Below are 24,345 nucleotides of genomic sequence, written 5' to 3'. Positions count from 1 at the left end.
ATTTAGACAAGAGTTTCTCTCTCTGAGCCTCGGGACCGATGATTAAAACTTCAGTTTTGTCCTGGTTAAGCTGTAAAAAGTTTTCTGACATCCAAGATCTTATATCTAAAATACAGTTAAAAAGGGCATCCATTGGTCTGGTGTCATCAGGAGACACAGAGATGTACAGCTGCGTGTCATCAGCGTAACTGTGAAAGTTCACTCCATGCCTCCTGATGACACCGCCAAGAGGGAGCATATACAAATTAAAAAGTACAGGGCCTAGAACCGACCCTTGAGGCACACCACATGTCATTTTATGGATCTTAGAGGAGCATGTATCCATACTCACCATAAAAGTTCTGTCAGAGAGATAGGAAGTGAACCAGTTGTGTACAGCACCAGAGAGGCCCACCATGTGTTTCAGTCTGTTTAAAAGAATAGAGAGAGCAATAGAGAGGGTTGCACATTAATTACAGCAAGTTCTTCAGTTCCTGAAGTAGTAATGCAGGGACCACGCCTCCAAACACGCTCCTTCCGGTTCTCATCTATATAGGTTCCCCCGGTTCTGCAAGCTGTTCATTCTCGTTTAGTTCCCCACCCTCCCTCTCTCCCCTATTAAATTCTTTAACTTCTTCACTTCTATTTAGTGCATGGGGATCTGCCAAGCCCGGGAGCCGTTGCCAGTCCCCTTCGAGGCCTTCCCCAAACCACAGCTCAATTCATGTCCAAGCATTCACCTTTACCTACTAAAACCCTGTCAAACCTAAAACGAGGACGTGGGCCCGGCTAGTGAAATGTTAATAATTCTGTTTCTGAGCTGTTTCTTTGGCTCTTGGTATGATGTGTTGCTTTTTGAGATCTTGTAGCATACTTCAATTTGTTTAAGTGATTTCTTAATCCCAGGCCTGGGTGCAACTAATAACACTGAACTATGTTTTTCTAAAAGTGTGGTTGATTAATTCATGATTTAACAAGAGGGGTGGGCTGGGCTATTACTTTTTCCACACAGGGCCAGATAGGTTTGGATAGTTTTTTCCCCTTAATTAATGAAATCATCATGAAAAATATGCAAAAATTAATATTTTATTTGTGCATTAGAATGCACAGGAAAAGTAAACATTTGTAGCTGCTGTTTATGTTCAGATATTTAAAGAAACATTGCCCTGTCTGATGAGGCAGTAACATTTCAGTCATTAATCAGTTGTTGGGTTTGGACATCCATAGTGTGAATATCATGTGGGAAACAATCCCATGATGCACTGTGCGTTCCATCAAGGTGGAGACTTGTTGCTGAATACTTCAGCATGTTGGACTGCTCTCCACATAGGACAGAATGATAGATTAATGTGTTAAACAGGACCTGTATAGGTCCAGATGTGATGTGAGGCACCTGAAATTGTAGCTTCACTTAGATGCATACCTGCATCAGGACGTAATGCATATACTGTGTATCTCACGGCAAAGTGCTGACCTTTCTTTTTGTATAGTGTACGGGTTTGGTAGTGCACTATAACAACAACTGACAGATACATCACAGAAGAATCCAGTGTCGATGACCCATTCCTTCTGCTGAGAAAAAACTTTTGAGAAAAGGTTCAATGTCACAGGAAAATTCAATTTACATAAGCAGTTACACAGCGTGGGGCTTTTGCAGGTGTGGAAGTAGATGGCTGTGAGGCAAGCATCCATGCTAGCTACTGTAGCAGACTGGAAGAAATCCAAGTGACCCAAACTGAACACCCCTTACAGCCACAACATTTGTGAGATACTGTGTGTTTGTGATCAACTGCATTTGGAAAATTCCCAAACTAAGCGAAACGTCTAGCTTACCATAACTTGGAGCTTGTATTGATGACTTCACCAAACATCTGTTGCTTTCAGTAACCTCCTTTCTCTTGACATCTTGTGTTGACTTCAGTATAGACAGTGTGGGGTGTAACATCTTTTCTTTCTTTTTTTCTCTTGTGACAAAAATAGAAATAAAAGAAGAAAATCCCCAATACATCTGCAAAATCTCCACTCCTTGGCATGTAGGTGTGTGCTTGAGGACTGTATCTGTCACAGTCCTCCAGTCCTCGTCGACCAGCCATTTCTGTTTTGTTTTGGTCCTGTTGTTCGCAGCCTGTCTTCTGTCGCTCCTTTTCCTCTCTGTGCATTTGTTTGTTTGTATGTGTGTGTTGGTGTTCTTGTGTATATGCAACACTAGGCCTGGAGCATTTAACCCCTGTGAAGCCAGCCACACCTGCTGTCTTACTCACCTGCTGCTGATGAGTCTCATCACAGGCACACTATTTAAGAAAGCGGCTTAGCTTCAGTCAATGCTGGATCGTTGAGTGACACAGTCAGTAAATTCCTTGCTTGCTGAGGTGAAAGAGTGCTTGTCCTTTGTTGTGGAGAACTGAACTAATTATCTTGTCTTGTTTTGCCAGGAAACCAACCAACAGTTTTTGAAAGTTGTTGCTTGTTTTTTCTCTATAAAAAAATCACTGTCACTTCTAAGGAAGTCCTGCTTTTGGGTCTTGTTTTTCCCACAAGCCTAACAGTATCCAACGCTTCAGCTGTGCAAAAGACCATGGTAAAGTCAGCCAGTATGATGGTAAAGATACACTTCCTCTCACCCTATGATAGCTGGGATAGACTTCAGCCCCCCACAACCCTGACAAGGATAAGTGGAAGAGAATGGATGGATATAAATAAATCTGGACTTGGATTTGGAAGTATTCCTATCATTGTACAACAAGGTAATTATAAGTTTCCATCAGCTGCTCAGACGCTGCACTTTACATTTTGAACATGCACCTGCAAGCTAGGAAAAGCACCATCACATTAGTGGCGAGAACTGTTAATGAGTAGTTGGGTACTAGTGCTACAGCTCTGACACAGCAATGGCTAACTTTTAGCTAAATTGTCCCTCTGAAAAATTAACAAGCTTGTTGCTGGTATGTGGTGGAGGAGAGAGGTCGATACACATAGAAGTAACTGTCTGGACACACAGAACAATATAACCAACATGCGTAACAGTATTCTTATGAGGTACTCTTTGCAGTTGTTAATGCTGTAAAATTACTGTAAAGGTTTGCATTAGCCAACCCCTGAACACAATGTAAATGCACAACTGGGTAATTCAACATACAGGGTGACTGATTCAATTAATTATACAAATTTTAACACTGAACCAAAATAGCTCCAGTCAAGGAAGCAATTTTAATCAAGTGGCTTTTGTTTGTGTCCCTTATGTTCTGTTACACGATAATTACTTTCATTCATTTCAATGACACATAAACACAAACCATTTATCCCACAAAATGCATCCAGTAGCCCAAAGAAACATCTGAGTCATTCTTAAACTGGCCTCCACCCAAAAGACCAGTGCTATTTTCAGTTATTTCTCATGATGTACATGGACACACACACAGCTAGCATCAATACACAAAGTCCCAGACACACCACCGTGGATGTGTGGTGGTGCACAATCTTATCTGTAGACGTTGGACCAATTTGTCCAATTAAAATGCGTAGTCAGACAACTGTTCAAGATCCCATGGCACATCACAAAGGAGAACAAGCTGATGTTCTGTGGTCGAGGGACAATTATACCTTTGGCCATTAATGTATATCCATAACATGTGTAACATTCATGAATGGGTGCTTGTGGAGATTACTCTATAAGTATTTGTCTGAATTATTTATTTTAGTTGTCAGCAAGTTTGATAAGAACATAAAGTAGACAAGAAACATCCCGCCACTCAATTTGAGTTTCTCAAGTTTCACCACTGACTGATTAGAGAAACAAAGTTTGTCATCTGTCTTTTAAGATTCAAAGTTAAGCAGGCTTGCTTAGCCACCCAACACAAAGTCTACTCTGCCAGTCGTATTTATTCAAAGGTTTGGTCGCTTTTTTTCTTCCACCATGCACTGTGTTATAACTGGCAGCTCCTCTGAAAAGCACAGATGCAGACAAATTGAAGCAATTTTCCTTTTGTCAGCTCACTATGACTTTATCCAGAATGCGAAATAAGATCTGTTATGATTCGGACAACAGAGCGGTGGGAAACTTAAAAACTGTTCAATTTCTGTTTCTCACTGCAGACAAGACAGAAACCAATCCAGCAGGACAAACCCTTCCGCTCAGGAGGAAAGAGGTTTTGCCAAATGAACATAAAATGGAGTAACTTGTTGTGATTTGTCATGGTAGCACAAAAGGTTTACAGTATTTTTATTTAAAGATGTTTTAATTTGTGGTCAACATTTTGCTGAGCATTATTATTATGGTCACTTTTGGATTTACAATCCTACCCAGAGAGGTGAACAGGGAATAGATGCACATCAAATTAAAAGCAATGAAGGGATATCAAACATACAATATCACAGGATGCTTGTATTAGATCAAATGTTGGATTTGCTTTACACTTAAGAGTATGATAATTCTGTTTTTGATAGCTTGCTTAGGCCTGAAAATTTTAACCGTTTAGTGACTCGCAACCTTTAAAGATTAATAACTCCCTCTAAAGGTCATGTTCTCATGCACTTCTTCCATTTTCAGCGTGTATGCCAGTAGATCACTCCTTGGAAGCGCTATTCTAAAGACTTGCATTTGTGAGCCTCACTGTGGACCTCTCCCCTGCACTGAGGGCATGTTAGAGGTACATGGTGACCCTTATTTTCATCTAGAGCATTGCTTTCCCCCCCCTCTCCCCATAAAGTTTGTAAATTCATCCCCCAGGTTAGACTGTCCACAGCTTGATGCATGTACGGCAAAACATCAGCCCTGAACTGCGGCGACTCCTTGCAGCTTCATCCACATCCTCAAAATGAAATTCAAGTTGAAGCATCTCACTATTTGAGATGCAGCAATGCTGCACACATTGCAGTGGCACAGGTGCAAGGGCAAACAACAGGACTTTTATAGACTGAACTAAGAATTGAGGCCATGCTGAAAGCAGTCTAGAGATGCATGATAATATGACCTTTATAGGGTAAATGCCTTGCAACATTGAGAGGTTAGCTGCCAACTGCCAAGTCTTAATTTTTCAGTAAGCAGGATTACTGATGTGACATGGTTCACCATAGGCTTTTCCTTTGCCTGACCAGGTAGTTTTGAATGTACCTTCTATAAGTAAATGAAAGTAAAATGACAGTAAAAAATGAAATGAATCAGCAAATGAAAAACAAAACAAAAGAAAAGCAAAACAGAAAGGTTCAAATAGGATGCAAACCAGGGTCTTTTCTCAGACAACCAGTCGATCACATCCAGTCCTCCAGCCTCTCTTCATAGGTATCAGAAACTGGACCGTTATCTCTCAGCAGCCAGTATTGCCATAGCCAATTTGTTGAGGCACCGATGAAAATACTGGTGCTTTTAGAGCTGAGTGTTGCAGTAAATACGGTGGATCACGGTGTGCTAAACTGGAGAGCTGTGTGGGCATCAGAGGAAATGCTTTTGAATGGTTTAGATGTGGGATGTCAAACTCATTTTATATTGTGGGCCACATTTGGCCCAGTTTGATATTAAGTGGGATGGACCAGTCAAGCTCCTGTTTCTGTCAGTGTTAAGTAATTTAACTTCACATGTAATGTCTGAGATATCTCAGTATAAGAAAACAGTGCAAAAATGCTGCTTTAGCTGTAGAAAGAAATCTGTCAGCACAACTCTTTGGGCTTGAACTGTAGGAAATTCATGTGTAAAATTAGGGATAAACTTCTGGTAGCCTATTGCCCAAACTGTCCTGCCCAAAGTCCAAAATGTATGCGCTCCTTCACATTTTCCAAAGATGTCCTGCAGGCCGGATTACAGTCTTGGCAGGGCCTTATGTTTGACACCACAGGTTTAGATCCTATTTAAAATGCAGAAGTTTTTTTTCTATTAGATTGGGTGGCTTTTCATCACCGCTTGGTCCCCTTACATGCAGGAGTTTCTCAAGAATCTAGCCTCGGCCCAGTGCTCTTTTCTCTCTACATGCTCCCATTAGGTTCAGTTCTAAAAGTATGGAATCTTATTTCACTGTAATGGTGATAATTAAGTAAAATACTAAAACCTCTTTAAAAATCTTGTTTTACTGTGTTACTGACACAAAGTCATAGTTGGTGCTCAACTTTTTTAAATTAAATGAACATAAAAGCTTGTACTAGTTGGGCCCCCTGACCCTTACTCCTCTTTTGGGGGTGACCCTGGCCCTTTTACAGAACTTCTTTTGCAAACAATCTGGGGGTGAGCTTTGATGGCAACTTCACATCTGAGAAATCAATACATTCTGTTGCTAATGTCAGCTTCTTCCAGCTGAGGCTCTTTGCAATCATTAAAAACGTTCTCTCATCTGCTGATTTTGAGAACATAATTAGTGCTTTCATTTCATCCAGGCGTGATTATTGAAATAGCCTTTATTTTGGAATCAGCCAGGCTCTGCTTCTTTCATCTCCAACTTGTTCAAAATGCAGCTTCTTTATTTTGCCTTTGAGTATTTTAGAATTGATTTTAAGATTTTATTGGATATTTTTCAATCACTAAATCGATTAGCACCCTCTTACCTTACTGAACTATGCATAGCCCTAATGGACCATTAGGGTCAGCTGTTCAGATGCATGTGGTTGTTCCAATAAGCAGACTGAAGCATAGCACAGACCAGGCCTTTGCCTTCGGCTCTTAAAAATTAAGATCTCACCATCACTTGATATTTTTTAAAACCACTAGAAGACACATCTTTACTCCCCAGTGTTTACATGTAAATAAGTGAGTGTTAAATGAGTTTTGACACGTTCCTTTTCTTTTCGTTTCTTGTTTGTATTCTACTTTTATGTATTTTTCTGTTTTATTCAATTCAGTTTTACATTTTATCAAAGTTGGCCAACCCATGTTGTTTTTAATTGTGGTTACAAATAAATTGACTTGACCTTTTTTCTCTTTTTATTCAATTTTTTTTCTTAATCTTCACACACCCATACTCAGAAAAATGCACTGAGGGAAGCTCTGGGTTTAAAATCTTGCCAACGAATATTTCATCATGGAGGTTGGAGGAACCAGGGAAGAAATGTTTGAAAGGCAGAGGGGTAAATGACCCACTCTACATCCTAAGCCACAGCATTCCCAAATCAAACACAAGAACTAGTTTAATTTCTTCTGTACTCTTTCTTACATTTTTGCAGTTGCATTCCTCATGCAGTTCATCACTTCATCATGATGGGAAAGCATGTCAGAAATGCCACAAAGAGGAACAGATATCAAAGTTTGCTTACTTTTCCTAAGAATCCATTTGTTTTCTCCCCCCTTCTTTCTTGCAGTCGAAAAACAAGCTCCACAGATGTGGAAATGACTCAAACGCAATAATCCATCACAACAATGACAAGGCCTTTATTTGGTTTTGTCAAAGTTAGTTTTATTGCTATTTCATTTTGTCCCAGTTGAGTGTTTTTGTATCACTTAGTTCGTTTTGTTAAGCTCTCTTTACAGTCAATCACCTAAAAGACATTATTATATAATGAAATCAAAGTAAATCCATTGAAAATAAGTACCTAAATAGGACATGCATTTTGAAATAGAACATTTAGAAAAGGTTAACTTAAAGAAAATCTATTTTATACCTGCTACTGTGTTTCAACACATTTATTTGTACCAAAGCGGATCCAGTTTTGTCCTGCTACAAGGCCACAGCATGACTCCATCTTATCCGGGATTGGCTCCTTGGGGTGCAGGACACAGCTGTAAATAGATGCAAAGAGGAAACTAAGTGGGTGATCGTGTTGTTTCAGGCTTGTTAACAACACACTAGCAGAGACACCCCCCCACCCCCACCAACACCTCACACCAACCTCCCCCTTAAGTGACTGACAGTCTGAAAACATCATCAGTCAACTAGCCAGGGACTGTCCAAGCTATCCAGTGAGCTGGTTGCAGTCACCTGTAATGCACTTTGTTAGGGAACCAGCAGGCATGTTGTTCTGTCAGTGAGCCACCCAAAGAGCAAATCCCAAATCGGTGTGTTTCAACTTGGCGGTCGGTCAGTCATTCAGCACCTTTTGGTTCATGCTATCAGAAAGAATTTCCTGCCACAGTTTTCTCCTCCCTTAACACCTGGACACGCAGACACACACATGCATACAGACACTTGCAGGAGGCAGACAGACACAAGCCAGCCAAATGGCTTCTGCAGTCACACTTTGTTACTCTTTGTTCTCAAACAAGCAGCAGTGCTCCCACTGAATTCTCGCATCTATTCAGCAGATGTTTCTCTTTCAAGTAATCAGAGAGTCTACCTGCAAAACTCTGCCGGTTCACTGTCTCTTGTGTATTCCATTATGAAAAACCACAGGACTTGGATGGGTTACTGCCCTGAAGGTTGTTTTAGCTCATGATCAAATCCAGCATGATTTACTGTGAGTGAGCTGGACAGATTTCAAAGGTGCCTCACATGGGCTATGATTTGATAAGCGTATTATAGATCAAACCATTGACCTCACTGTCTCGCCACAGTGGATTGGATATTACTCAATATTTGACATAGGTTACATATTGCATGTTTCTCTTTATTTGCACTTCTTAAACACTGCAAACATGCAAAAATAAAGAATATACAGAAATTTTATGTGATTTTTTTTAAACTGAATTTATAAGCATGTCCCCTTTTTAAATAACCTAATTAAACAGAAAAAAGAGCACAAAAACAGTTTGCTTTCTGCCATTTAAACAGAATTAGTTTTTATGCTGGACTGTTGTTTGTGTACCATTACTGTCCTTGTAAAGGAACAGCACACAAAAAGGAATGTCGTTGTGTTTTGGTGTCATTTTGTCTTTTCACACAACTACTAATCTCTAATCTTCTAACCTGGAGATGAGAGTGCTTCATTTCCTGTTTCAGTCGATCTGTAGTTCAGCTATAAAGTGGTGATTTTTTTGCAGATACCACACCTATAATATGGGAGAAGACTGCAGTAAGTCAAGGGCACCTCAAGCATGAGTACAAATACTTACATGGCTGTGTTGACACAACCACAGCTTAAGTTTGCAAAATGTCCTTTAGACAATGATACTTTACTAACGTCAGCTGCACACACACACACACACAGGCTCATTTACATCATAACAGATGGCCTCTACAAAAGTGCACACACAAGGGTTTAAGCAGAACATCATTTGCACAAACATCTGCTGGATATGAGGTCCAGCATTGGTGTTTATTCACATACAGAGAGTGATTGTCAAAATTCAGCCAATGTGGAAGTAACATTGGCTGAATGTCAGGATCTAGTTGTGTACAGTCTTCCAAAAAGCTAGCACTGTGTAGTCTGATGGCAGTGACGGTCTGCAAAGGGTTGCGGTCAACAAGCCACTCTGCTAACAAGCATCAATTATTCGCTGAAGGTCACAGGAGTCCAGAGTTTGGCACCATGCATACTCTTTTGGAGAAGGACGTTTTGGACATCAGCTAAGTGAAAGGAGTGTGGACACACTTGGTCACCCCAGGTCTTGCATGAATAAACAACACTTTTCACACAGTGCTGACTCACAGATGGTGAGCTCCAACTCTCTAAGTCTCTCCTGGTGCTTGGTCAACTCCTGCTGGCTTTTGTCATGGCTGATAGTCTGCAGTGTGCATTTGATGAGATAAAACAAAAGATACTATAGTAAATAATACTTGAGAAAGGGAAAGTATTCCTCATGTTTATCTGCTTGTTCCAAAGTCCCTTCTAGCCAGTAGTGTGCTCTTCTTTTCTAGCTCTCTCCACTGTCCTTGTTGTGGGCTATTTATGTCGACCTGTAGCCATAGTCTCACCCCTGAGGTAGTAAACAGGAAATGAAATGAAAGTAGAGTTCATTATGAAGCAAAAAAAAGCTCAAAAAATTGTTTTTAGCAGTTGGTTTCACTTTACTACAGAGAAGTTCTTCATATATCATAAATTCAGTGTATCTACATGTGATCCTGCCAGGACCTTCAGTCTTAGCAGGTGTAACGACACCAAAACAAAACTCAGACTAAAGCCAAGTAAGAAGCAAATGGCTCTAGTCAATAAAATAGTGCCGCTTCTCCAGTTGCTTTTCCCCTGCGTCGTCTAGACAGAAATGCTTATGCTCTAAGAGGTTTTCCAGATACTGAAATCTTCTGTGAAAAGCATTGTGAGTTGGCCACATCCTCCTTATAATTTCTCAACTCTTTTTGCATCCCTTAAACAAGACTTTCAAGATTACTTTAGCCAAAGTAATAAATCTATAACTGTGGCAAAAGAAAATGGATACATGTCCATATTTCAGCTCCCTCTGGATATTGTGCAAATATACGGGCTCTAGAGGGGACTCAGTTCTGGTTTTGAGGATAACTGCTCTGTATAATCACTTTCTCTTCATGGCTTGAGCAAGTTTTATGACCACAGCACCGATTGAAACAAAAAATAAAAGCAAAATTGTCAATAAGTGACTGTTTTTCTAATCACACTGCAAAGCTATTCTTTGTAAATCTTTTCATACAGTATATACAAAGTGACCACAAATATATGTTTGGAAAAGAGAATAAATTGCGAGGTAGGTGCATTATGTGCTGTGTGTGCAATTTGTTAAATGGACGGAATGAACCTCATATCTGCTCTATATGAAAGGAGATATTCAGCTGCTCTTTGTTTAGGATTATAATAGCTATACATTCAGTGTTTGCAATATAGGCAACATAATGTTATCCTTACAGCTCTGCTTTCCCAGCCAGTTTGCTGTTTATTGGCTTTCACTAGCCTGGACGACGTACATCACGGTAAACTGTTGCAGAAGGAGCCAAACATATGGCGCCAATAAGATTAATAGTTGGGAAACACATGAAAGATCAGACAGAAGACAAGGAAGCCATTCAGATCTTCTCTTACAATCAGTCTGGAATAATTTCCATGTTGTATAAAAACCATATATATGGGAAACAGACCAAGTGGCTTTGATAGTATGTTACAAAATAGCTCTTTCCCCTACAAATGTAATCCTGATATTTAATTATTCCTCATGTTTAAGCTGTTGAGGATGTGAATGTGACAATTTTACAAAATTGCCTCACACCACCGTTAAAATCGGAAATAAATCCCATTAACATCACCTTTAAAGAGTTTTGATTGTGTGTGTGTTTCATGTGAGTGTGCAAAAAAAACAAACAAAAAAACCCAGCTTGCAATAATTTATACTGAAAAAGACCCAAAAGGGCTCTATGCCAAATTTTAGCAGTTTGTTAGGTGTGCCAGCACACTTCACACTGCAGGGAGGGCTAAACGTAAATTAGAAAACCATTTAAACATTGGCGATGGGCTCCCACCTGTTTACTTTTACCTTACAACCAATTAATAGCTTACAGACTGGGTTACTTGTAGCAGGAGCAATCATGTACGTGTGAGTTCAGTGATACACATGCACACATGCAGAATATAATGCGTAACAGTGATGTGCTTATGTTAACGTGTGGATAGAGAGTGGATGCAGTGCACCTCACCCAATGTGCCGATGTCAGAGTCCAATCAAAAAGCCACAAATCTGATCACGCGATACATTGTCATTCACTCCCCGAACAGAACTGATTTAAAGATTTTATTCATAGAATCAAGCAAATGATGCACTCGTTCGACTCACCAGAGCGTCTATAAGGTCTTCTACCTGCTGTATTAAAACAGCATTAATCCATTTTTGTTTTGAGGTTTCTTTTTTCTCTTTTATCTGCTAGAGTACACATAAAGTTTGCTACACTGGGCAAATCCTAAAGTGACAGGGCAGAAAGATGAGGTTAGGATAATAACAACTGGAAAGAAGACAGACATCATTACAAGCAATACATTTATATCCATTTTTAATTAGGTGGCTGGCTTTTCTCAGTCCACTGGGACCAGCTGACAGCCAAACTAGAAACTCTTCCCTTCTCTGAGTAACTGCAATCGTGCAGTGAGAGGTCAACCAGCTCAAGTCCTCAGCTCAGTTTAATCAGTGTTGACACGGGAGCACATTTACATTACATGACATGTTTCAACATGACAAGCGTTTGGGTGCCTCCTACTTATATTAGAAATATGTGCTACTGTACTCATTATCATATGTATATTCCAAAAAATACAGTATATAGTAAAATGCACAATTTTATGCATTTTATGATTGGGTGTGGCTTCCTTCTGACGGCAGCTTGGTCATAAATCATTATCTACATGTGAGGACATGCTCTGAGTCCAGTTTGCCAAAGTGCATTATAATGGAGCACTTTAGTTCAGTGCCGTCTTCTGTTTCAGAAAACAGGTTTAGTGAAAGACGAAGGAAACTCTGGGTTTTCTGTTCCAGAAAGAGCTAACTTTACCTCGGAGTCAGTCACCAGGGTAACAGCAGACTCACCCCCCCTCTCCTGCTACACTTAAAGCAGCTGTCTGACACTGTGTTTGATTTCCGTATTTATCCAGTTGATGCCAAAGCACATTTCAGAGCACATTAATCAGTTTGCACCTTTACAAATGAACTCCTGGTTTAATTTGTTTCTTTTTATGTTCAACATCAGAACTTTTACAATCAATGTAAGGACACATATCATGGTATGTGGTGGATTTATTATCATTATAAAGTGAAACAAATCAAAGAGTTAAAACAAAGTGAAACTAAGTTCTAAACACTTTTTTCTTTCGGCTGCTCTCTTTAGGTGTCACTGCAGTGGATCATCTGGCTCCATATTACCCTATCCCTAGTATCCTCTTCTCTCAACCCTCTGCACATCCTTCATTAGGTCCATTAACCTCCTCTGTGGTCTTCCTATTTCTCCCTTGCCTGGCAACACTATATATTTAAAATCATTTGAACAATATATCCACTATCCCTCCTCTCCACAGGTCCAAACAATCTCATCCATGCCTCTCTAACTTTGTTTCCAAACCCATCTATCTGAGCTGTCCCTCTGATACACTTATTTCTAATTCTCTCCATTCTGGTCAATCTTAATGAAAAGTCAGTGCCACTGTGTCCAAACCATATATTATACAACTATCACTACCATCTTGTAAACACAAAGCCTCAAAAGAGAAAAACTGAAATTGGTGGTTCAATATCTGGTTGCTCCGGCATTGGGCAAGATACTGAACCCTGAGTTGTCCAGGTTTGTTAAATTGAGTGGGAATGTATGTGGATGTCAGATAGACAGCATTAGCAAAAAGAAAACATTGCTTTTATGAATGTGGGAAATTAGAGTAGAAAAGTGCTATATAGGAACCAGTCCATTTACCTCCTAATGTGGATACTTTATCACTTTAAAACGACCATTTTCTCTAGCTATACCACATTGCCACAGCCTGTTCATCAATGCCAACCAGACCACATATTTTGCAGAAGCTGGAAACACCACTGATAGCAGCAATTTTGGTATTCATCACTGAATACCAAGCAGTACGTGAAGCAGTATGAAAAACTTGGCACCATCCACTCTAGCACATCCCCAGCTTCTACCAGAGAAGGCTTTAATGCAGAGCTATTAAAATACCTATGCATGTGGTAAAAAAGACTCACGAATTAATAGCAGATCTAGCTGTGGTATTCCTGCACCGCTGACAATGGAGTGGTTTCATACAGATTGCACGTGAATGGTCCAACTATCTACACATTCTGCATTTAGTCACAAAGAAAGTTCAGCTTACTGTCATATAATGTCAAGAGGTGACTTGGCCAAATTTCCAATGCAAAAGTCATAGATTCCCCTTAAGATGAAAAATCCAACAGCTCTGAGTAAAACAGACACAACCACTTGACTCATATAAAACATCACAGTGAAAGCACATGTACTGCAGTTTTTCCTAACATGACTTAATCACAGCCAATTACTGAGTTTAATGGCGGCTACATTGAATTTTCCATTACCGTGTGCACTTACCTAGTATAGTGACAGTCAAAAAAGCACCAGTTAAAGCTCCTGAAACACCACACAGGCGTTTTGAATTACGTACTTCTGCTAAATTGACCTTTATCAGGTTAATGATGGGTGGGGCTATGGTAATAAATCTAGAGGTTATAGCTTATACCTTAGGATAAGTCTAAAGGCTGAATTGGATAATGTGTTGAGAAGAAATATTTGGATCAGTTTTCAGCTCCTGACATCTTATTAACAGCTACATCATCTAAACCTCTTTTCACTCATGAACTAAAAAACTGTAGAGTCACTTAACGTGCCATTTTACAACCATCTCTTCATGCCGTGTTGCCTCTATTCACCCTTAGTTGGTTCATTACTGTGCATGAAATTGCCCTTCTCACTCCGGTGTGAAAACTGCTTCCCCACTCAGTGCTCATAAATTATCTGAAGAGAGAAAAGGAGGGGCCACAGTGGTTTTCTGTTACTCTAACAAATTGGTGTGTTTTGTTGAAGAGAGAGAGAGAGAAGATAGTTAAAGGGTGGGAGAGAAATAGAGGGATGATGGGAGGGGAAGATGAGTAAGTGTTAGGTCTTTTGCATGAACAGCCTTTGAAACAGCGCATCTCAGTTTACATCAGGACTTTGAACCAGATGTTAAACAAATCTCTCTTTCTCTTTCTTCTTCTTCAAGTCACATTAATTTCTGTCTCTACATTCGGTATGCGGTTCTGTTGTTGGGCTTATGTACAAGCGTTGAGAAAAGCAAGGGTCCAAATCAGCTTCTGATCAAGGTTATTATTAAAACTAAACTAAAGGCTAAAACTACATGTGAAAAAGCATTTTAGTTAACTAAAATAGAAATAAAAACTAGACTTTTAAAAAAATTATTACTTGGCTGATGAGTCATTGAAAGATATGTGTATTGGATGTTTACAATACTATAAGACACTATGAGCCATCTGCTATGAAAAAAAAAGTTTTTATTGTAATATCTGTACTCATTTTCCAAAATGTTGTCTCTGCCACATGCCCCCCATACAGACATAATTGATAAGACTAAAACTAATACTGAAACTAACTAAAACTAAAGTTTTTCTGCATAAATGATAGGGATTTTCCTTCTCAAGGGTTGTTTGAGTTGGTAAAGGATAGCTAGATGCATATTTATTTAGCCTTCTGTATAGATGTTTTTTCGGGTATCGGTAATTCCCTTTGATAGACAAGTTATTATTCACTGTTACAAGAATCAGAACAGGAAAGCCAAGTACTGGGTGTGACAGGAATTTGGGAGAAACTACTTCATACCACCATCGCCGAGTCTTTTTTTCATTTTAGCAAAGTTCATAGTTCCTGTATACTTTAATAAATTCAGAAAGGGGAGGTCAGTGCCTTTATTATGACTTCCAAGAACTTATTGTGTCTTATTAAACTTTTTATAAGACAAAGTAAAGATGGGAAAGTACTTACATCTGGTGGGAAAAAAATGTTGCAGTGATGAGTTTTGTGTTTTTTAGTTTCAAGAAACATGTTGAAATTTGTTTTATGGTTATTTGCAAAAGAAGTATGATTGTAAGCCAAGCATGTGCTGGAGCGATCGTGGCTCAAGAGTTGACAGTTCATCTTGTAATCGGAAGGTTGCCGGTTCGAGCTGCGGCTCGGACAGTCTCGGTCATTGTGTCCTTGGGCAAGACACTTCACCTACCTCCTACTGGTGATGGCCAGAGGGGCCGATGGCGCGATATGGCAGCCTCGCTTCTGTCAGTCTGCCCCAGGGCAGCTGTGGCTACAACTGTAGCTTGCCTCCACCAGTGTGTGAATGTGAGAGTGAATGAATAGTGGAATTGTAAAGCACTTTGAGGTCAAAAGAGCTTGCAAAGAAAAACATCTGGACTTCTTTAAGTTGCTTGAAGACGTTTCACCTCTCATCCGAGAAGCTTCTTCAGTTCTAAGGTCAAATGGCGGAGAGTCCCAGATTTAAACCCAGTGGGAGTTTTCCCCCAAAGAGGGACAAAAGGACCCCCTGATGATCCTCTAATCACCTGAGCCGTGTGAAAATGGGTGTGGGTCCCAATCAGCCAGGGTTTCGGGTGAGCTCATTATGAAACCTGGCCCCACCTTATCATGCGAATTCCTGAGGTCAGATGGCCCAGGATGTGAGTGGGCGTTAAGGCGTCTGGGGAGGGAACTCAAAACTGGATTATAGATGGCAGAGAGTTGGTGTCGTAAACCACCGCCTCAAAGATGGTCGCTCATATATGTGTGTGTGTAGATAAATAGATAGATAGATAGATACTGTGTAAAATGCATTCTTTGGTGCTTTTAAAGCAACAACAAAAAGTCTTCTAGCATAACTACAGGCTTAAGTTTGGACATAAATTTTTACCCATCACACCATGTGAACACAGGCAGGCTGTGGTGTCTGTTTTTGTTTCTGAAAACCAATCACAATATGATAGAAAACAGCTGCTTTGTGTGTGTGTGTGTTTACCTCAGTAGAAATAAACCAAAGACAATGTCAAACTGTCTTGAAAGACATGGACAGCATGCAGATTGAGTGTTGAGTGATTCCTTTGGATCATTTTTTGCTGTATAGAGCTTAGCTTGGTCATATCTGCAGTTGTATATGAAAGCATATGATAGTATTATGTCTTTGCATAAATACATCAGAGGAAGTATGGATATGTGTTTGCATGCAATACTTACTTCTTTGCAGGGGGCTTTACACATCTAACAGTTACCAAAAAAGACTGTAAAACATGACTGCATATAGTAACTCATGCACACACACACATTTCTATGCGCACTCAGAAAGTGTGGGTGGGATGGCTGCAGGAGCAGATTCACTCTTACAGTTTGATCACATCATTCAGTTGCCTGGCAGGGTAAACGCTATTAAATGCTGAGAATCCAAACTGTTCTCTGTGTGTCTGTGCATCCGTGTTTGTCAGAGAATAATGTCGCCTTTCAATCCACTTGCAAACATTTCAAACATTTAAAGGTGGGGTTTTGCTATACTTTTTGTAAAGATAATCAAAAATCAATTATTTCAATATACAGTATCTGTGACTACAAAGCTGCACAGACTCTACAATCACTCACAGAGTTGCTTAGTTGCATGGATGCCAGCCCTCTCACAGTACCACCAGTGTGTGTTTAGTGAGGTTTATATAAGCCGCTTCCAATGTTTATTCTTAAATACAGTGATATATACAGAATTGTTATGAATGTCTATTAGCCACAGACATTAAGGTTCATAAGAGCTACTATTAAACCAGGCAGTACTCAGTGGTGCCTAATGCAAGTCTGATAATACTGTTGCACAATAAGTAAGAGCTAGATCCCAGGGTTGGAAGAGAAATTATGATCATCATTGTTTCGTTGCTTATTAATATGTAAAAGCTCATTAGATGTACAATTTGGTGATGACTATCACTGTGAAACGAGTACACCAATAGTTTAGCATTGCATCCTGACCAATGTATACCAAACTCATAGTTTTAAAACAAGAAGGATAAAAAAATGCAGCAACATGTATTTGTTTTCCCTGCCGTTTCCTTCCTTTGCTTTGTTAATTTAGTATCTCATCATCAGACATGAGGACGTTCAAGTCCCGTATTAAATAAACAGGTTTCACTGGTGTTATAAAAGACTGTTCATTGTGCCAATTTTAAAACAATAGTTTAGATTCATCCTTATTTTTTCAATTACCCGTTATATTTGCAGCGAGAAACACATTGAGAGAGACTGACAGGTATTACGTAACTATGTAAGCTATATTGTGTATTTGTGTTTTTGAGACTCTTCCAGTAACTTCCAGTAATTCATGGACGCTGCTGTATTCCTGCCATGAAGTCCAAAGAAAGCCACCCTCACTCACACGCTTGGATGCATCCATCGTATGCATACAGTACACTTACAAGCAAATTGCCTCACAGAGGAAAGCGTGCATGTGCGCATGCACATGTGCATGCATGCACACATGCACATGTGCATGCACCCACAGCTGTGAAAGTTTAGTTTGGATTTCCATGAACATACAGCAGAGGCAAGCCTCCAATCTCCTCTCCCAGCACAGGAGACGGCATCTGCCAAAACCAACACAGGGTGATTGTGTGTGCATCTGTGCATCTGTGCATCTGTATGTTGTGCAAAATACTATTTTGTATCTACATGTGAAATAATGCACATGCATTTGTGTATGTGCATGCTTTTTTATGAACAGGACAGCTTCCCAAAAATGTGAAAAGTGACTAATACGATCCTTTGTTTTATCCTTATTCTCCCAGTCTCTCCCTTGCTCTCTGCTAGCTCAGTATTGTAATGCAGTAATTATCCTCAGTGTAAGATTTATGGAATGGGTTACACTAGTTATGATGCTCATGCAGACTGATGGCGAGGGAGCGAGACTCATGTTACACAGCATGGTTCCACTTAACACCACCATCAACACATGACTGAAAAAATAATGCTGACTAAACAGTATATAAGTCATTAGCTGTAAGCTATCAAACAATTTACTTCTCACATGTGTATGCAGGACTCTGTATCCGTGTGTTTGCTGTGCAAATATTGAATCTGTATGTATTACGGATTCTGATTCATAAAGATTAGAAGGGCTTTTATTTTTTGCCGTAAACATCACTGAAACATTCTTAGCTTTTCCTGCGTAGTCAGGTTAAAACAGGTGACCTAAGCAATGTTTTCTTTGGTTTAAATGTAACATACAATAGCCATTTTGATAAGCTGTTACTCACTTCTCAAGAGAATTAATGTGAATACTACTAAAAATCATCATCATTAACATCACAAAGCCTCAGTATTAGTTGTTATCAACAAAACAAATGTTCACTATGCCAGCATTGCGCGTTGTATTACATTTGTTAGGAAAATGCATTTGTAGATTGAGCTTCAGAGTTGCAAATGTGGGTTTCGCCCTTGAATGACTTGTCAAAACTCAAATCTTCTCTGTTATTCATATTCATATTTATTATATTTATTCTGCAATTGACTCATTCTTATTGAGCACTTGGGGGTTTGGCTTGGGTGTGCTCTTTGTGCCAGAGTGACCAGCACAACCACATAGGCTGACTTATGATAAATGCTGGTTGATGAATTTGGATGCCATTCCACAGAATGGCATCCAAATTCTTGTGTGACCAAGGGGGCGACCAGCATGATGAAGAGGTGCCAGGTGGTTGTTAGTAAATAAATGGTTAATTTGCCAGTTTCTCTCATTTCTACAGACTTCAGTCAATCCAATAAACAACATCAAACAAAAGCCAACAGCAGAATAAGCATTAGCAAAGAAGACAAGTTTCTGATGGGTGCAACTCACATGATCAACCCTGCTGCTCAACCCACAAATGCATTTTCTTTACAAACAATTCACATGAGCACAATTTAAGGGAAAATAAACAGGCTTTCTAACAGTATAAGACTTATTGCCAACAAACGTTGTAACAAACACAAATCTTCATACCTTTTGGTATTAAATTTAATTTAAAATACATCATGCACTTTGAAACGAAAGGTTAAAACAGTCTTTATTAAAGGTCTAATATAATAAACCTATCTCTCTGTCTAAAGAGAAACAAAGACTGTAGGAAATCTTACATGAAGACTTAATGATGTAACAAAATTTCTTACCATGATGAATGTTGTCAGGTGTTTGTTATATGGGCTGATATAATTTGGATTTGTCTGTTTTTGTTTTTTTCTAGACAGCTTTATTTTGTGTGTGATGAGACTAATGAAGTTGATTAAAGACATTTGCTTCAATGAGAAACAACAGAACACATCTTGTCCACCAGGTTTTTCCAGAACTCTTTTTTTTATTGTAATGTTGAATTTTGTGAACATGGGTCTGACTCATCTACAGGACTCTGACAGTGGGCAGGGGAGGTGGCCAGTGGATTATTGTTTATAAGATTGAGATTTGATCCTCACAGAGTTCTGCACTGTCTGCTTTTCTAGAAACCCTCCTCAGCTTAGACCAAGCAACTTCCCCGACATGTTTACGACTGCAACCTACATCTTTTCACTGCAAAAATGAGACCAGAGGAAAACTGTAAGCCACTTTGTCACACTGTATGGTGAACAAAGGTTTTTCTAGGACTCTAGGACTTTAATTTTGTTAACATTACACAAAATTCACACTATACAGTGTATATTGCGTAACAAAGCTAATCTGTGTTTTGTCATGCCTTCCTATGCTCTCTTTTTTTGATCTTTTCTCTGTTCTTCCCCATGCCACAAACCTGCCATGGTCCAGGGTGAGTGTCTGGTGTTTCAGTGTGTGAATGTGTTTGTGAATGGGTGAATGACTGAATGTAGTGTGAAGCGCTTTGGGGTCCTTAGGGACTAGAAAAGCTCTATACAAATGCAGGCCATTTACCATTTACCATTTCAGTGTACTTTTCCACCACGACTCCTGCATATAAGCATCACTGTACCTCCCGTGTCTATCTCGTCTCACCTGCGAGCCATCAGCAGTAATCGGCGGTCCTGCATTTAAGGCCACCCCCCATGGAGCACACCGCTCCAGTTATCCAAGTAAACATAACGCCTCACCTTGCGTCCCTTATCATCTGCCAGTCAATAACCTGCTTCTTCCTCCGCTGCAGTGGACTCTGCGACTCTCGCTCCCTACCCAGTTCACTTGCCTAAGATTCCATAAGTAACAAAGACTTTGCATTCTTGTGCATCCACCCCATGTACCAGCCTACAGAACTTGTGACACAACCAGTCCCAACAGATGGCTGCCCCTCCCTGAGCCTGTTACTACATGAATTTTCTTCCTGTTAAAAGGGAGTTTTTCCTTCCTACTGTTGATCCCTGTGATCAAGTGTTTGATCACAGGGATCATTTGTCGGGGTTTTCTCCCGAATACTATAGGGTCTTTACCTTAGAGTACAGAGCATCTTCAGACAACTTATTTGGCACTCTGTAAATAAACCTGAATTGAATTTTTCAGTCTTTATTTTGCTCCTTACCTTTTATTATAGATGTTTTCCACTCGGTCCATGTCTTTTTAAGATAAGAGTTAGGAATCTCTTGTAGATCTTTAAATACAAAGAGTACTGATTTATACAGGATCGTGTAATGGACAGGAAGCCAGTACAAGGTTGACAAAACTGTAGTAATGCAATGTCTCCTTTTTGTCCCAGTTAGTAATCTGGCCACAGCATTTTGGACTAATTGTAAACAAGCCACAGGTGACTAACTCCAATATACACTGAATTACAGTAATCCAGTCTAGATATAAGACAATCCTGTATAATTCTTTCCAGAATGATTTTTTTAAAAAAGCTTTTAGTCTGGAGGTTTTTCTAAACTGGAGGAAACTGGTCCAGCATTGATTTGTCAAATTTCACATTTGTGTCAAAGATTATTTCAAAGTTTTTACCATAAGAGGAGTTACAGATTGCAGGTTTTTATTCAGTCTCATCATAGGTTGTCCAAGCATTTTGGTAAGTTTACCACAGTTTCTTCAGTCTCTGTAATCCCAGGCTCACATCGTCATATTGATCATAATTCTGCTGCACAACTTTTTGTTCATTTGGTATTTGAAGATGGTATCTGATAGTTCCTTAAGTTACTCTCTGCTGCTGCTCAGTTTAGATTGCTTTTTGATAGTCATTAACTGGTGAATGAAAATAATGCAGAGCTTAGATTTTGGCAACAAAAAAGGCATCTCAGTGTTTTGGTTGTCTAACAACATGCAGCTGTAAAACATTACCAATGTTTAAGATCAAATTAACAAATTATTCACCAGTTATTTAGATATGCCGATAATGACTTGAAATGGCTTTTAAACGACTTACAGACATCAGTGATATATACCAATAGACTTATTATTTATTAAATAGTATGTACTTAAATGAGTCAGCAAATTATTGATGTATCATTAATTATTTAAGAGATTCTATTTAAAAACAACAAAAAAAGGGTTAAAAACTGTATTTCATACTATACCTTTGGCATAATCAAAGTGCTTTATCCCATAGTGGCTACTGCCTCCTTTCTCCTTCACATCTTCACTCCTGACCTACTTTTTGCTTCACTCCCTTCAGTCTAATCAATCAGAGCCAACACACAGCTCTGTGGTGGTATCAGCTTTCACAGATCTACTCAAAAACACTCCCAACAATAGAAATTAGTCATGAAGAGTTATAAAAAAGAAAACAAATGGGAGTACATGGCTTAAAAGCCAGACAGAGTGATTGTGCAATTCTTGTGTTGATGCAACATTCTGGATGTGCATGTATGCTTGCGTGCGCACGCACACACACACACACACACACACACACACACACACACACACACACACACACACACACACACACACACACACACACTAATTCATTTCTTAAACGTTTAATATACCTCTTTCTAACATTTACCCTAACCATAAGCCCCAAACCAAATCTGCACTCTGAAACTAAAAGGAGTAGTTTAACATTTTGAGTATTTGCGTTGATGAACACCACTTTCATTGCTCTCCATTAAACCCCTCTATTCAAACTACATCATCTCCTGTTCACCACTGTCTAAACATGTTAATAATAGGACAGAAAAGTATCTGAGGATTCATCTTGAGCATCTACTATATAAACTTAATTTCATAGCATCAAAAAATTTGTCTTTTTTTTTTAAGAAACAGCTTAAAACAAAAGGAATAGAACTCACTCCGACAGTGTGAGTCAGTTAAGAAAGAAACCTATTACAAGGTTCAGGGCTGCTTATTCAGTGGTCCTAAGTGTACGCCCAGCTGAAGTGCCCTTGAGCACAATTCCTGTTTAAATCAAACACAGGTTAACAGATGAGACTGTCCTACAGTTCTAGAAAGACTGACTCTCTCCAGCTTTTCAAACTTTTCTCACAGTTATCGAGGAGGAACACCCTGGTGTGTATCTCTCTGCCAGACCTCTACACATGCAGGGCAGACAGCAATGCTCTTGCACTCACGTGCACACACACACACACACACACACCATGTAGTGGATGCAGTAAGTCACGCCCTGCGAGTCAGCCAGATTTTTAATAAATGAACAATTTCTCATTATTTTGCACATTTTTCAATGCGCATTATGTTTGATTATTAAACTAACAGAAACAGCAACACTCGGCCTAACTTATCTTTGTTATTTTAGCTAGCCTCTGGTAGCTTGGCAGATGTTGGTTAAGGAGACAGCAGCAGACAATTGAAAGTAGTTTAAGAGGTCATTCCAGGGTTAAAGTCAAGCAGGGTGGGTCTGTTTTTCTCTGCCAGGAAAACGTCAGAACTCACATCTGGAAACTCTCCGTCAAAAAAATCAAAATCACCTTTATTTTGATTCCTTACGGTACGGTATATAAGCCTCGTCAACTTCAATTGTAAAAGACAATTTGGTAGATTCAGATTGTTGACAGTCTGCTTATCCTGATTCACGTGAAGCATTCATCTGGCATTTAGTTAAAAAAAAAGGGCGGAATCAACCCCAGTTCCACATCACTACTGAGGAACGATACAGATGTCAAAAAAAACGTCAGCTATGATAAAACGGCAAAGACAATTAAAGGCAACGGGTGGCCTCAGTGGAAAACAGGTTTTATCACCAGAGCCAGCTGTGAGGCGAGCGGTCTGAGCAAGCAGTCAACCATGATGATAAGGAGGGTAGCAGAAGATACGGTAGTTTGTTTGATTTGGATGACCTGGCTCTGGCATCTGCTCATGGCTTGCCTGCTAAAATAAGGTTAAGAGAGCCAACAAGACACATGTTTGTAAGAAACAGACCAAGACAAACAGAATGACGACGATAGCGGTCAACCACACGCAGGAAAGGTATACACAGAGAGCCTCAAGTCAGTAGGTTTGCTGACCTGCTGAACGTATTCAGTATATCAGGCTTTGCTTCCAAAAATTACTCCATGGTTTGTGATGTGTATCTGATTAGCAATCTCGCAAATAAAAAAGCACTCACTCAATGGAAGTATCTCTTATTACTTTTATTTATTTATTATTGGTTGCTACCACACATTAAGGGATCACATTTGCAAGAGGTTTAGAATTATTGAAAACAGTAACTGCAGACAATCCCACCCACGTCCTGTGGGAATCCAGCCGGTGACGGTTCACTCTGCCTGGCAGCCAGCCCAAAATAACTGTCTGGATTGAGGATTACAAAGTTGTGTGAAATTTGAAAGAAACGAACAAATCAGCAGTGCAGCTGGACCAGCACTTAAATTATGGTTAGTGCAATTTGGCCCTCATGTTGATTGTGGTTCCAGGGCAGGTCCTGTGAACGGGATTACTGTACGAACCCAGAGTAACATTTGGATAGAACTGTGCTTTGCAATAATGCGAGGATCAGCAAAAGGGTGGAGGCCGATGTGTAGCACTTTGTGCGTCTACTGATTTGACATTTTGCTGTATGTGCTGGTCCCTTTGTATAAAAAAGGTCTTAGGTCCTTAAATAAACTGTTTCACGGTGACCCAGGAGAGATACAGGACTGTGCAAAACTCTTGAGTCACCCCTCATTAATCTTTTGCTTTCAAAGA

The 24,345-nt window shown here is 39.6% G+C and overlaps 2 long non-coding RNA genes across 3 annotated transcripts; one reads left to right on the top strand and one right to left on the bottom strand.

Moving 5' to 3' along the window:
- The first annotated feature begins 640 nt into the window (after window positions 1–640).
- LOC120722375 lies at window positions 641–8,554 on the top strand. The gene is made up of 3 exons (XR_005693413.1): window positions 641–778; window positions 2,956–2,957; window positions 8,542–8,554. It is a non-coding gene; the product is annotated as an uncharacterized LOC120722375 (long non-coding RNA).
- On the bottom strand, window positions 7,312–22,459 carry LOC120722374. 2 transcript variants are annotated; one of them, XR_005693411.1, is made up of 4 exons: window positions 21,780–22,459; window positions 20,798–20,866; window positions 8,799–8,881; window positions 7,312–7,675 (listed from the first exon to the last, which is right to left on the bottom strand). It is a non-coding gene; the product is annotated as an uncharacterized LOC120722374 (long non-coding RNA). The 2 variants fall into 2 exon arrangements; XR_005693412.1 differs by lacking the exon at window positions 8,799–8,881.
- Between the last annotated feature and the right edge of the window lie 1,886 nt (window positions 22,460–24,345).

Source organism: Simochromis diagramma, unplaced genomic scaffold, assembly GCF_900408965.1.
Source record: "Simochromis diagramma unplaced genomic scaffold, fSimDia1.1 OVJJ01000618.1, whole genome shotgun sequence".
Classification (NCBI taxonomy): Eukaryota; Metazoa; Chordata; class Actinopteri; order Cichliformes; family Cichlidae; genus Simochromis; species Simochromis diagramma.
Note: the sequence above shows the minus strand (reverse complement) of the source record. Positions and strands in the feature narration are given on the sequence as shown.